Source organism: Dendrobates tinctorius, unplaced genomic scaffold (assembly GCF_039654945.1).
Source record: "Dendrobates tinctorius isolate UK_male_01 unplaced genomic scaffold, ASM3965494v1 ptg000070l, whole genome shotgun sequence".
Taxonomy (NCBI): Eukaryota; Metazoa; Chordata; class Amphibia; order Anura; family Dendrobatidae; genus Dendrobates; species Dendrobates tinctorius.
The window spans coordinates 71,552,776-71,567,687 of record NW_027361738.1 but is presented as its reverse complement, the minus strand read 5'-3'; the positions used below and the strand labels follow the sequence as shown (position 1 = coordinate 71,567,687).

At 46.6% G+C, this 14,912-nt stretch overlaps 1 protein-coding gene across 2 annotated transcripts in view; it reads left to right on the top strand.

Annotated features, from left to right (window-relative positions):
* CACNB2 (calcium voltage-gated channel auxiliary subunit beta 2) overlaps positions 1 to 14,912 on the top strand; it is a 383,897-nt gene that overhangs the window by 24,916 nt on the left and 344,069 nt on the right. The gene's annotated exons all lie outside the window — the stretch shown is intronic.

Genomic DNA, 14,912 nt, shown 5'->3' with positions numbered 1-14,912 from the left:
CTTCAGCTACACTACGCACATCCTCAGATGCACATCCAGCTGAAATAGGTGCTTGCGTCGGCGGACCCTCCTCCAGCTCTAGCCCTGCCGAGGTTGTATACTCTGCGGCCACAATTGGGCACTGGCAGCAATGGACACTGATTTGTGGGTAGATAGAAAGACAGATAGACAGACAGTTCAGCACAAGTATTTGATCCACTCAGGTACACATCTTGAATCACCGAACCACTGGTTCTAATACACAGAATCCAAAATTAGTTTCCATAAAATATTTTTGTATGGAAACTAATTTTTTATATTTTTAAATAGCATATTTTATTAGCCCATGTGTTATTCAATATGTGGCAATGTTTCAGCTACAAATATGATGATCCTTTCTCATGCTTGACAAAGGATCATTACTTTTTAGTCTAAGTGTCGGAGGGAGTAAGAAAGAAAAGATCACTATTTTTTAAAAATAGTAGATATATTAGAGATTGATAGATAGATAGATGTTAGATAAATAGAGAGATAGAAAAAAAACACAGCAGTACTCTATATTAGCCAAGACATAGGCAGACACTGAAAACATTGAATCTAAACTGTGTTATTATTCCATAAGATGAACTTACAAAAATGAAGGTATTTAGCACATAATTTGGCCAATTCATGTATGCCCATCAACCATGGCAAGTTGACCTCCCTCTGATGGATCCCTGTTCTACTGTACATACATCTCTTGAGCTATCAGCCTATAGTTAAATGGACAAACATGTCTCTCCCGGGCCATGAGCCTATAATTTAAATGGGTAAAGAATCAGGAGAAAAGGAGTAACCGGTGAAAAAAAAAAAAGCCAATATCAATTTTATTAAATATCAGTCAACAATATAAAAGTTCGAGACAAAAAAGCTAACACTTATTCCCTTTGAGAGAGTGGCGTGAGTGCCAGCGAAACGCGCGTCGGGGTCCTTGTCTCCTGTCCAGCCCTAAGCTGAACCCACCACCCTCCACCCAGTGAGGAGACCAAACAACAGACCCCACAAATAAGTATGGACAGGGATAACGGAAATGCACCACACCGCGTGCACACAGGGGAATACAGTAATGTGCAAGGGCAACCAAATAATACAACACAGGGAGGCAAAATGGTAACAATGGAATATACTACACCAGAAACCGTATGCTCCTTAGACCACCACTCCAGACCGGTAACGTTTAGCACAAGGCAAGAGCTATAGTCGGCGACGCCCATAGTCACGCAGGGCAATTTAAAGACAGAGGGCGTGGCTAAGCCCTCAGCCAGAATGACAACCTGGTTAACCCAATCCAAGCCGGATCAGAAGACCAACCAGCGCCGCTGAGAACCATGTGGTAGGATGGGGTATTACCACTGTCTGCCGGACACCCTGGTGCGAACAGTGTCCGACATGACACATTGATTATGCAGCTGGGTTTGTTGTAACTAATTGAAATGGGTAAGGAGAACTGATGAACATCACCTGCTGGTCAATGGGAGGAGTGCAGAGTCAGGCCGGAGGCAGTTGCACCTCCAATAGTAAAATATAGAGAAAAAAACCTGACCAGCAGCTCCTAGGTTGAGTTTTCTTTTTCCATATAATACAGCTATCACAGCTGGCACTTGTTCACACCTAGGAGGTGCTGGTCAGGTTTTTTATTTATATTTTTCTATTGGAGGTGTTCATCAGTTCTACATACCCATTTGAATTGTAGGCTCATGGCCCGGGAGAGCACTTCACAGCATTTTATTTTTGATATGTCATAAATGCAGAATATGGTATGGTAGTGAAACTTAAAATTCTTACCTGCCCACTTATCCTGCTATCAACTACTGACTGAGAGGCCATCACAACTCTTTTTATGACCTCTACCTTCCCCCGCAGTCAGAAGTACCTGGTTTTGATTAAATATTACTAGTAGTAACCACTGGGCACTTTTTTAATTGTTTATCTTACCATAAGATCCCCTTTTTCTTTGACTTATAAAGAGTAGCTCTCCCTTTGGTGGATCTTGCACCTTCCTCTACTTACATGGTCATCACTTCACTTGAATGGCCAGCATGTAATACTACATTTGTCCTGTAGAGGCCGCTGTGAGGAGATACGTATGACATCTGAGATTACGGTCGATTGTCAAGGCGATCACCAGATCAGCTTCAGTTTATCTGGATGAAACATCCAGTCTATTAATAAGTTTGGTCTACATAGGCTTTTTTTGTCGTTAGTGGTTTTTGCACCTGATAATTCCTTTTTAGCTTTCTTTACCGCACGGTTCAGCAGATTCCTAGGGGATCACATCTGTCGTCAGTAAACTGGAAGTGACGGGTTATGCTTTCCAGCATCTGAACGATCTGCAGTGTGTTACAGTCCCTCTGATCGCTGACTAGCAAAGTTCCTGCGTAACAAATGCACCAGTTGCCAAAGCAAACAAGGAATTTTTGAAGGCTCTGAACTATTTCATATCCTCTACATTTTCTACGATCCAGTAGCTGAAACAGATCAAGCCCAAGCTGATGTCCTATCATTTTGATGCTGTTAATCCTTCATCCAGCTGAGTGATCAGCGAACAGAGGTCAGAGGTCCTGCTCTTGGTGCTGATGGCCGTCTCTGCTCCCCCTCTCCCTTCTCTTAGTGTTAGATATAGCAGCATGAAGCAGGAGCGGGTAGTACCCAGATATCCACATCGTGGAAATGGGGAAAAAGCATTGTAAGGGCAGATAAAACCATCAATGGAAAAATAGGAAAGCACATGAACAGGAAAATAAGTTCAGGATAGAAGCTGTACCGATATATTATTACCTTTTAAAAACCTCAGCACACAAAACTCACACTCAGCCTATATTACTGGGAGTGAAACTCCCACTAGAGAAAAATGTGACTCTTGGTAAACTGTATATCTGGAAGGGGTAAAGGGAGTTCTGAAAATGAGAGAAGTAATGAAAATTAAAATCCTTTTTTTACATTTGAAAGATGTCCATAGCCTTTTCCATCCAAGAAATTAGCGCAGTGATATTCTTATCATATCATGTTATGGGATTATGTCTAGAACATGCGATAAAATTCCGATTGCTGTGAAATATACCATGCCTCTAGGACCTTCATTGATCAGGAGAGCAAGGAACAGTCAGGAGATCGCATGTAATACCGTGTTGTCCGATTCTGTATTATTGCATACTGCAGTGTGGACCCATTAGGTTCCTAAATGTAAGGTGTTCCAAATTCTACTAACAACCCTCCTACTGACAACATTATATTTTTTGTCACCACCCACCTCCTAAGAGTCAATGATGGCTGCCATGCAACTCGTAAAGGCAGGAGCTGACATCCAAGAAAATTGCCCATTCATTAACACAAGTTAATGAATGGGCAAGTGCCAACCGATTATCGGAGGCAAATCATGCATGCTGCAATTTTTTTCCTTGCAGCACTCCGTTTGAGGAAAAAAATCGGACGTGTGGCTCGCCCCTAGAGGCCGTGAGGTACTCGGTGCCGGGCCCGTTGATTACAATGGGAGATGTCACAGCGGCAGTGACCTGGTTCGTGGCCTCAGGCAGTCAATGTAAAAGGGGTAGTGTGATGGGGATAAAGTCATTGAGATGATTCGTGACGCCACCTGTGGTTTCTGGTCAGTTTGACCAGCGCTGCAGGGTTGCTTCTCTGGGACAGAGGGTGTGGTGCAGCAATGAAGTTGTAGCCCCCCACAGGTAGGGCTGTAGTACCAGGGCAGAGTAGATGAGGATGGTGTAGATGAGGAGATAGTGAGGAGACTTAGATGGTGCAGTGTTAGGCACAGAGATGTAGCAGTGCTGAGTGGGTTGGCGCAAGAAAAAGGCAATGAGAGAGCTGAGTGCAGATCCAGTTCTTTTACTCATGTTCTTGGCACAGACAGGTGCCCGCTTCAATGCTGCGGTCTCCAGATCAGGGGCTCAACCAACTCCCAGGCAGATGGAATTAACCTTTCCAGCTCTCCCTTTCGTGTGCCTGTTCTGAATGTCTCCTTTCTAGCGCTTATACTGAAGTACTTGTAGTTGTGTGTTAAACCCAAGTTCCTCTTTCTTGATGTTACTCAGAACTCTACTTGTACGGCAGACAGCTGTAGCCTGCTTCGGGGACTCCTTGCTATCAAGTCCCGGCTCACTCACGTTGCTGTTGTGCCCCCAAGTCTTGGGTGGGAATAAAGTGGTGACAACTTCTATTCCTCCGGTGTCTGCTGCAGGACCATCAGTATCCATACAACCTCGGGGACCGGACCCCGGCCATGCGCTTAGAACTTGAGGAAGGGCTCTGCTGTGACCCTAGTCCTTAGTTCTCTTCTTCTCCTTACGATCCGCACTAATCTTTCTTCCTTCTGGAGAATCAGGCTTTCTAGTTCTCTTTGAAGTCTGCTGCAGCACCTCCTTCACTCCATCCCTCTCAGGGGATCTTCTCTCCCAGACTGACCTAGTCCTAATCTTCTCCCCTCTCTTGTGCAGTCTAAGCTCCACTCACCTCCCAGCACTCTTTGTGTTCCAAGCAGGGAGCCACCAAAGGTGCTTTGCTACACTACTATGTTGTGTGGCATGCAGGTGTTGGAGACTGGTCAAGTGTTACCATCTTACCTGGAGAGTGGGATACTACACCTCAGGAGGAGGTGCAGTACCTCTGTGGCGACTGAACCCTCAGGGGCGCCACATGTGCACTGTCTAATTGAATAACATTGGTCCAAGTGATGGATCGTACTTGAACATGTAGGGTCGGTAGGGCGAGCTGGAGGGGTGGTCCCTCTTCTTACCGCGCAGAGACGAAAACAGAGACACGATGAGGCAGATTCTGGGTGCAACAGGTCCAAGTTTATTGTTCACCGTCCGACTGACGGTCCTCGCAGCACACCGCGATATCTCTCTCTCAGCCCTCCGTGTCCAGGGCCGCTTCAACACTGTACGTTACACTAGGGACGTATTTATACGTACCATCCCGTCTCACACTGTGACAATCCTGACAGCTCAGTCACTGTGGCCGCCTTAGGCCCGTACACCATCAGCACTTTACTGGCCAGTTTCGTCGTTACACATACGGTGTCCTTCACCCAGAGCCTCGTCTCTGCTGCGGTCCTTTCCTGTCAGGACCACCCCCATGACGTTTCCTCTCCTCAGTCCCCTTGGTCGGATTCTCCTCAGGGCACACAGACTGGCGTAGTCCTCCTGTCACCTGAGCTCCCCCTGGGGACTGGAACTTTCTGGAACCCTCCCTCAGTATTTATAACTCCCCCGGTTCATTGAAACTGTCACTCTAACTGTCACCACGCCCCCCATGACCAACGGTTTCTAAAGCCCTAAGCTGCTGTAAAGTCCTTTGCTCACACTCCACCCTGCCATCTAATGGTCATCCCAAGGTACTGCACGTCCACTACACTTTCCTAGTTGTTTCCCCACTGTAATCACTGACTCCTACCTACATTGTGCAAACCTATCTTTCTTCACTCTGACTAGTCCGTCCGTCCGTCAGGTCACCTTCCCTACACTCCCCCTTCCTTTGTCCATTGTCGTCCTCGACAATCGTCATCCCTGCCTTCGTCGTTCTGAATCTACACCTACATTCTGTTGTCGGACCAGAAGTTGAGCCAAACCCACTATCTGCGGGGGCCGAACCATACTGGGAGCACTATGCTCTGAGCAGCCTACTGCTACTCACCAGCGCGCACACCACATGACAACGTCTTTCAAATTGGGCAAGGTACACCCGTATTCTCTCTACGGCGTGTATCTTTCCCCTACTCTCCCCTACTGTTACCTTTCACTATCCGGTGCGCCATGATCGAGGCCACTCACCTACCAGATCATTGCCGGCGCCCGCCTTTCCTTCTTCAGGAGTGTCCGTGGTGTTGGGAACCTGACCTAGGACGGCTGTCTTTCTCACGTCTTCCAACTCATTTTCCTTCTTTCAATTACATGTCATGGTCGGCGTCCCGGTCTCCCAGACCTCCTCAACTCTTAGATCCCTACCGGATCTCACACTTTCCTTTGGTCCCGCAGACCTTCCCTTACCCGGACCTGTTGCATTTTACTTTGCATATTATACATCATACAACTTTATAATAGCACAAGTACCCATTTTTATAATTTTTTTTTTCCATTTTCTTTTGCTTTTAAAACCAACTTATAACAACATAACATGGCAGATCCTCTTTCTTCCTCCCCCCTTCCTTGGACCTGGACACTCCTCTGCTTTTCCGTATCCCCGTTCTGTCAGGTAAACATATTTTCGTATATAAAGAACATAGAAAGAAGAAAGAAAGAGAGAGAGAATAGTTGCATCAGATAAACAACAACAAAAACATTTTTTTTTTTAAATGCAACTGTCCTTATAACCTGCACAACGGTGCATCGAACTCCTGACAGTCTATCCCACTCTCAATGGACAGAGGTGAGGGCTCCACAGCCGTGGAACTCCTGGGGGAATGGAGAGTGTCCATATCAGTCCTTTTTTCACGGGGGTCCGCTTTGCTCAGGCTCCGCCAGTACTGCCACCGCATAATACCCGCGGGGGCAGTATTCTTTATAGAAGGAGATGAAGTCCCCTTCTGCAAGATAGTATAAACGAGCCGTCCCGGGGGTCGTGCAGCCGCCATGCCAGCCTCTCCCCTCTCATGGAGCAGGTTCCAGACTTCCTGCCCCCTGGCCCTCTTCTTCTCTATAACTCCTGCGACCCAAACAGAGGGTCCGGCATGAGCCCTGGAGTCCGGTGGGCGGGACTTAACCGAGGAAGGACGTGGATCAGAGGCGGCCGATGATTCCTGCGGCTCAACAGCCGCTGGGGCCAGGTGGCAAATGGGGACAACCGGGTCCTTGGAGGCTGGAATCACAAGGCCCACTAAGTCGGCCGCAGTCGACTTCAGCAGCGGCATAACCGCGGCCTCAGGACAGGCCGCATCCACTACTTCAAATGGAGCCGGAGTAACGGCCGGTTCCAACGACGCAGCTGCTATCAGCAGGGGGAACGCAGCAGCGTCTTCTTTGGATGACTTCCGCACTGGCGGCTCCAGGCGGGGTACCTCAGGGACTTGAGCAGGGGCCTCGCACAACTCTGCATACACCACTGGGCCCGATGTACCCAGGCCTTCCGGTGCGCAGGGGGCAGCGTGCTGCGGCGGAATGATGAGGGCCGCTGGCGGAGGCACTGGTGGTGCCGGGGGTACTCTCACCTTCCCCGGCGCTGCGGCCTCCATCACATCAATACGTGGCTTCACCCGCAGCCTCCGTCCCTCGCTCCACTGTCCCGCGGGTTTTTCCCCTAAACTCGGGGGCTCCGCTGAGAAGTCCTCTGCTGGTATTGGTGGCGGCCGTTTTCGCTGACTCCGCTCAGGCTCCGCTCCCCAGCTCAGCATCCCGCTGCTCTCCCGTGGCTCTGAGGGCGACTTCTGGCACAGCTCCATCCCCTGCCGCCACTGCCACTCTAGGCGGCCGATGCCCCGACACCTGCAGAGTCTCATACCGTCCGTTGGGCAGCACTCGAATGGCATCAGACAGCCGCAGCCAAGTTTTTCTTCTGTGCCACTCCCTCTGTGAGGTGAGGTGTCGGCAGGCCTCTCCACCATCCTGTCAGGGTCCAATATATGGAAGCGTCGATTTCCAGGCACATACTGCTTCCTTTTGGGGTACGTTTGAGGGGGTTCCAGTCCATTCAACACGACTGCAAACACCCGGACCTCTCCTCTGCACTGAAGCAACACCGCCATACTGCACAGTACCTGGTACCGCCCCGGATCCTCTGCTGGCCACACAGATCCGCCACAGCACTTCCCATTTGTTTTCCACAGGTAGGTAATTTGTAATCCACAGGTAATTGTAATCCAAACAGAGTAGTCCAAGTCCTTTTCCATTCTTTGAGGCAGGTCTGCCGCAGAAGATGGGGTATTAGCGGCGGCGATCCTGCCGACTACGCCAAATGTAGGGTCGGTAGGGCGAGCTGGAGGGGTGGTCCCTCTTCTTACCGCGCAGAGACGAAAACAGAGACACGATGAGGCAGATTCTGGGTGCAACAGGTCCAAGTTTATTGTTCACCGTCCGACTGACGGTCCTCGCAGCACACCGCGATATCTCTCTCTCAGCCCTCCGTGTCCAGGGCCGCTTCAACACCGTACGTTACACTAGGGACGTATTTATACGTACCATCCGGTCTCACACTGTGACAATCCTGACAGCTCAGTCACTGTGGCCGCCTTAGGCCCGTACACCATCAGCACTTTACTGGCCAGTTTCGTCGTTACACATACGGTGTCCTTCACCCAGAGCCTCGTCTCTGCTGCGGTCCTTTCCTGTCAGGACCACCCCCATGACGTTTCCTCTCCTCAGTCCCCTTGGTCGGATTCTCCTCAGGGCACACAGACTGGCGTAGTCCTCCTGTCACCTGAGCTCCCCCTGGGGACTGGAACTTTCTGGAACCCTCCCTCAGTATTTATAACTCCCCCGGTTCATTGAAACTGTCACTCTAACTGTCACCACGCCCCCCATGACCAACGGTTTCTAAAGCCCTAAGCTGCTGTAAAGTCCTTTGCTCACACTCCACCCTGCCATCTAATGGTCATCCCAAGGTACTGCACGTCCACTACACTTTCCTAGTTGTTTCCCCACTGTAATCACTGACTCCTACCTACATTGTGCAAACCTATCTTTCTTCACTCTGACTAGTCCGTCCGTCCGTCAGGTCACCTTCCCTACAAACAGAAACTATGGTCATTATCTGCACCTGCCCTAAGAGTCAATGATGGCTGCCATTCATCTCCTAAGAGTCACTAATGGCTACCACCCACCTCCTAAAAGTCACTGATGGCTGCCACCCCCTTCTAAGAGCAACTGATGGCAACCACTTAGCTCCTAAGAGTCACTAATGGTTGCCCCCCCACCTCCTAAAAGTCACTGATGGCTCACATCCAACTCCTAAAAGTCACCAATTGATGCCACTCACAAAATAAGAGTCACTGATAGCTGCTACCCACCTTTTATTAGCAAAGAATAGAGACATTGCATGTAAAAGTGCATGAAATATCAGAATTTTCATACATTAAGATTATTTTATCTTCCATCAACTTCCTTCACATGCCAATCAAATGTAAATTGTTGGGTGCAAGAAGGAGCACGTCACGTGTGAACAAAGGTCCAGGAAGCCTTGAGTATTTGACCTTATAGGGCTCTGATATTTCTAATGGTGGTCCTTATTACAGGTCTTGTGGACATGTCATTGAATAACTGGGAATCTTGGCCATCAGCAGAGTTTAGTGAGTTTCGGTGGCAACTGCTGTACAAGTTGTAATGATGGCCATATTGGTTTTCACCAAACTGTCCTTAAAACAGGTCCCGGGTCCACCTGCCGAAGTTCACTGGCAAGGAGGGCCGCAAGAATTTCTCAGGTACCCGGCATCCTCCACTCTGTACACCTGCTGTGCTCACAGTACTGGAGCGCACAGCACCTTTCTTCTCAACGATCGCGCAAGTGGCGGCGGGAGCCGGCGCGCAAGGTCCTTCGCAGCGCCGGTGCTCAGGAGACGGAGCACTCTGCTTCACCTGTCACTTGCTACCTGTTCGCGCCAAAACTGACTGCTTCCGTGTGCGCTGCGACTTAGCTACGCCCTCTGCTTCTAGGTAAGAGATTTTACAGTATTTTATTCTTTCCCCCGGACAACAGAGGAGACAGCCCCGACAGTTCCAGACCCGGCATAGGAGAGCTATCCGCAGCCCGGTCTTCCTCCTTACACCTCCATACTTGTCCCTGTCTTTACTAAGCCTTAGTATTTTATTTGCTGTGCCAACATTAGAGCATTACTAATAATCTGTGTTTCCCTGTGTTATATCCTAGATCTTTCATCCGTTTCATTAATCTGTTGGCCCATCTGTGAACTGTTTTCATAATGTTCTCTTGGCATACGTGGCAGTGCCCACAACATATTTGCCTGCTCAAGGTTACACTTTACTAATGCCTCTTTCATGGCCATTTTTTTTCAACTCCGGAATGTGCACCTCGACGTCTTGACTCTTTATAATCTCGAATGATTTTGTCACCACGAACAAGAAACCTCTTTCTGGGAGGTCGACGTAGGCTTCTTCATACTTCTGTCCAAATTTGTCAACTCTTTTGAGGGTGCGGGAGGTCTTCAGTTTGACAGAAGCCTCTGACAAAGTTGACAAATATGAGGTTAGGGTAAAAAAAATTACAATTATTAAGCAGGAAGACTTTTTTAAAGATGGGACTGTCTAACTCAATCTCTCTGCAAAAAAATAATGTTCAAACCAAGCTGCTTGAAGCAGCCAAACAGTTCAGTTCACCTACCTCTTTACTTGTTTTGCTTCTATTTGCGCCCCTATGTTTCTTGATTGGCAGGTCTGACTTTAAACAAGTCGAGGAAGGCAGTGAGATGAGAGATGGACAAAAAAGGCAGAAAGGTGCACTGAACTGTTTGGCCACACCAAGGGTGCAACAAGCACCTGTTGTTGGTTTGAACAGTCAGTTTGTGCTTCAGGCTCCTTTAAATTTAGCAGACAGGGGATATACAAACCAGTGACTGAATGTTTATTATCTGAAGACTACCTTTACATGTGTTCACCTCAGCATCTTTTCGAAATGTTCATAGTTTTATGATTTCTGGCATAAAACTGGTGACTGCTTTGAGAGCGCTACAGAAATATGGCTAATTGCCCATCAAAATAAACAAGTTTATCTTAAAGGGAACCCATCAGTCATTTTATACTGCCTAAACCCCTGTTCACAGGATTCTTGAATACTTTGCAACATTTCAGAGAATGTATAGCTTGAGAATCGAACCTGGCATGGGATGAGGAGTCCAGGTATAGTGCACGAATAAGGGATGAACTGGATGGTGTAAGGTAGAAGTTGACATGATTAGTAGGGAAAAATGAGGGGAACAGGCTGCCAAGAGAGGTGGTGAGTTTTCATTCAATGGAAGTCTTCAAACAGAGGCTGGACAGACATCTGTCTGAGATGGTTTAGTGAATCATGCATTGAGTAGGGGGTTGGACACGGTGATTCTGGAGGTCCCTTCCAACTCTGCCATTCTAGGATTCTATTAAAAATGACCTCAGGTCAAGAAATGCCTCATGCAGAGTAGCTGATAGTAAGATGGAGGTATGACCAATAAAGGTTAAGAATTTGGCACTGTTTCCGTGAAGAGACTCCATCATGTGTCTGCATGTAGTCACTAAGACAGCTATATTCATGCAACCTGGTAATGTTTTAGACCGCATTTGTTCCGGTTGAGGTCAGACTCTTGGAGGACACAAGCACAATAGGAGTTTATGCATTAGGAATAACAGTGCCAATATTAAGTAACTAGCTAACTACTCACAAATATAGTGTGCCACCCTAGGACTAAAAGGCGCCTAAAACAGTATGTGAAAGCTGGCCAAACCCACCGATTCAGGCAGGCCAGAATGATGCCGACCATCTGATGTGTATGAGAGCCTGACAACTCAAGCGTGGAGGAAGATAGAAGGATCAGAGAGTTGGAACTTCAGTGGCCGATCATTTTGTTTTCAGGGACATAAGCCTCTACCAGAGATGTCTGGCAGAATTTGTCTTCTCTATCCGTATTGAAAACACATGAACTCTTGGCTGAGCCGAGCGCTCAAATTTATGGGGAAGTCGGGAGAAGTAACTGTGTGCTAAACTAATGAACTTTCTGCTGACAGTTATTCCACGTGTACGGGTAGCTTTAGATAGAGCCACAGAGGAGGATGCTAAAAGCTTCAGCCTAAGCTCCATGTCTTGGGTGGAGGAAATCAGCCCACGTGGGCTATAATGAGCTGTCATTAGAAATGGGATGTTTGCCACAAAGGATAACATGAAGGCTAATTTCTGACTGTGAAGAGTGAATCTGATATCAAGCAAGAAAAGATTGCCACCTGTGATGAGTATGGAGTCGCCACACTGGAGGAATCAGGATGCTTATGCCTGAGTGCGAAGGGGAGTATCAAGCCAGAAAAGACTAGAAAACTGTGAGAATGAGAAGAGTAGGCCGCAAGTGAGTGCGAAATGCTGACAATAAAAGGTGGAAATGAGAGGGGTTGTGACTAGTACTGAGAGGCTGTGTGCTGCTGAGTATAGTTATATAGACACTCGTGCTGAGTGACAAAGGTGCTGCTTAATAGAAGTGCCAGCAGACAGTCACAACATAGAACACAGTAAAGTGATGGAGGTGCTGCTGAGGAGAGTGCCAGCAGATTGTAATAACAGAGACCAATACAGAGACCAATGTAGAATACAGTGATGGAGGTGCTGCTGAGGAGAGTGCCAGCAGATTGTAATAACAGAGACCAATGTAGAATACAGTGATGGAGGTTCTGCTGAGGAAAGTGCCAGCAGATTGTAATAACAGAGACCAATACAGAGACCAATGTAGAATACAGTGATGGAGGTGCTGCTGAGGAGAGTGCCAGCAGATTGTAATAACAGAGGCCAATACAGAGACCAATGTAGAATACAGTGATGGAGGTGCTGCTGAGGAAAGTGCCAGCAGATTGTAATAAGAGAGATCACTGTAGAATACAGTGATAGAGATGCTGCTGAGAAAGTGCCAGAAGACTGTTATGTATCCGCAAATTGTCATAAGTATTGAAAATGTCAAATATGTACCTCTATTCAAGTAAATCTGTTGCCTTAGTGTTAGGCTGTTAAAACCATCAATCTAGTTGCCTTCTTGTAAGTAAAGTTATTCAACTGATTACTGTGTATACCTGCTTCCTTATGCCAATCAAACGACTACCAAAGGCTGCTATGTCCTGTATTTAAAGGGATACTCCATGATCATTATATGTTTACATTAAGGGGTTAATCTGGCATGAGCAGCAAAACAAAGAAATGTACACACCGGTCACATGGTTACATGTAGTGCATCATGCCAACCATGTTAACTCACAGCCTGCAGGAAAAAAAAATGCAAAAAACAAAACAAAACAGAAAATAGCTTATGCAATAGAATTAAGAAAACTGTAATCTGAAATTAAAAACAGATTTGAAATGTAAAAAAAAATGTTTCAATGTCTCGTTGGAAATGATGAAAAATGACTCAGTTTTAGAACTTTAAGCCTGAAATAAATTAAACAGGCTGATTTGTCATTCAGAAGCTGAAATCATGACCCCTTATAACCCCTTGTGGGTGCTGTAATAGAAGCCATATTTATTGGTTGTCTCGGAAACTGAATTGAATTTTCACTTGACTGGTGAGAATACAGCGCGCCAGTGCTTTAATATTGATTGCTGATTTTTTTTTTTCACGTCTTCTAGGCGATTTCAGGGAAATGCTTTTCTTTTTTGCTGCTTTTTAGAAAGATAAGGTATTTTGCTTTTATAATGTACGTACTAATATATAGTTTATCAGCCAGTGCAATAGATTTTGATAGATCGGAGTTCAATAGGCCTTAGAGCCTAAGTCTTTTACATTATATGAAAACTGACCACGAATCCCCCTCCTGCCAGGATTTGACACAAATGCCTAGACATTTCCGGACTAATAAGGGTACGTACACTTTGGTCATGTCTTCGTGGACCTCCCACCATGAAATCCAGAGTGGAGTTAATTGAGAAAATGGCAGTGTTAACAGGAGCATAGTAAGGTCAGAGACTCGGGACTCTCTATCTTCAAGAGTACCCTCGGGACAGGGATACTTAGGGTCCTAGTTCCAGGAACAGTTTGAAGCCCCTCTTTTTTTACGGAAGACTGTCACAGTGTGACTCTTGGGACATGTCTTTGTGGACCTCCAACTATGAAATCCAGAGTGGAGTTCATTGAGAAAATGGCAGGGTTAACAGGAGCATAGTAAGGTCAGAGACTCAGGCCTCTGTACCTTCAAGAGTACCCGGGACAGGGATACTTAGGGTTCCAGTTCCAGGGACAGTTTGAGGTCCCTCTTCCTTACGGAAGACTGTCACAGTGTGACACATGGGTCATGTATTTGTGGACCTCCCACTATGAAATCCAGAGTGGAGTTCATTGAGAAAATGGCAGGGTTAACAGGAGCATAGTAAGGTCGGAGACTCAGGCCTCTGTACCTACAAGAGTACCCGGGACAGGGATACTTAGGGTCCCAGTTCCAGGGACAGTTTGAGGTCCCCCTTCCTTACGGAAGACTGTCTCAGTGTGACAAATGGGTCATGTCTTTGTGGACCTCCCACTATGAAATCCAGAGTGGAGTTCATTGAGAAAACGGCAGGGTTAAAGGGTGAACTCTGCGATCACAACGGCAGCATAAATTGACATGCAAAAGATTTCAAATTGTCAGCTGCGGTCAGTGAAGTCTACAGATATTCTTTGCAGTTTATACATGAAATTTGTTAAAATCTTTAGCACAGCGCTGCCACCGAACTAGAAAATGTGCTGAAAGTACCTTTAGGGTATGTTCACATGCTGCATATTTGCAGGGAATGTTCCATAAGCAAAACCTAAAAGAAATAAACAGGAGTATAAGTTGGAGTACGCGCAATATGTAGGAGCCTGTTCACACTGGCCATTAAACAGGCAAAACCTAAGAAAGAAGCAGAGTCGACATATACCCTGCTGTATGGAAGCAAAAAGCAATAGTGTATATAAATAACATAATGTAGTTAGTAAACACTGATTTTGATCAAAAAAGCGTAAAAGCCATCCCACCAACATCAAGGTGTACCGAAATCGGGGCGATCCTAACCTTTATTATTATAACCTTACCATGTCCCAAAATTTATCTCAATGTGAATAAGGGCCGTGCAGAAACGGGGTCCAACTCTAGACACCCAACAATGGGTTCATATTTTTTTCTACTTTTTTTCTACTTAGGTTGTGTCTGTTTAATGGCCAGTGTGAACATGCTCCTATACGTTGATTTATACCAGTTTATACTCCAGTTATTTCTTTCAGTTTTGCTTTAGGTTTTGGCACTCAGTGCACACAA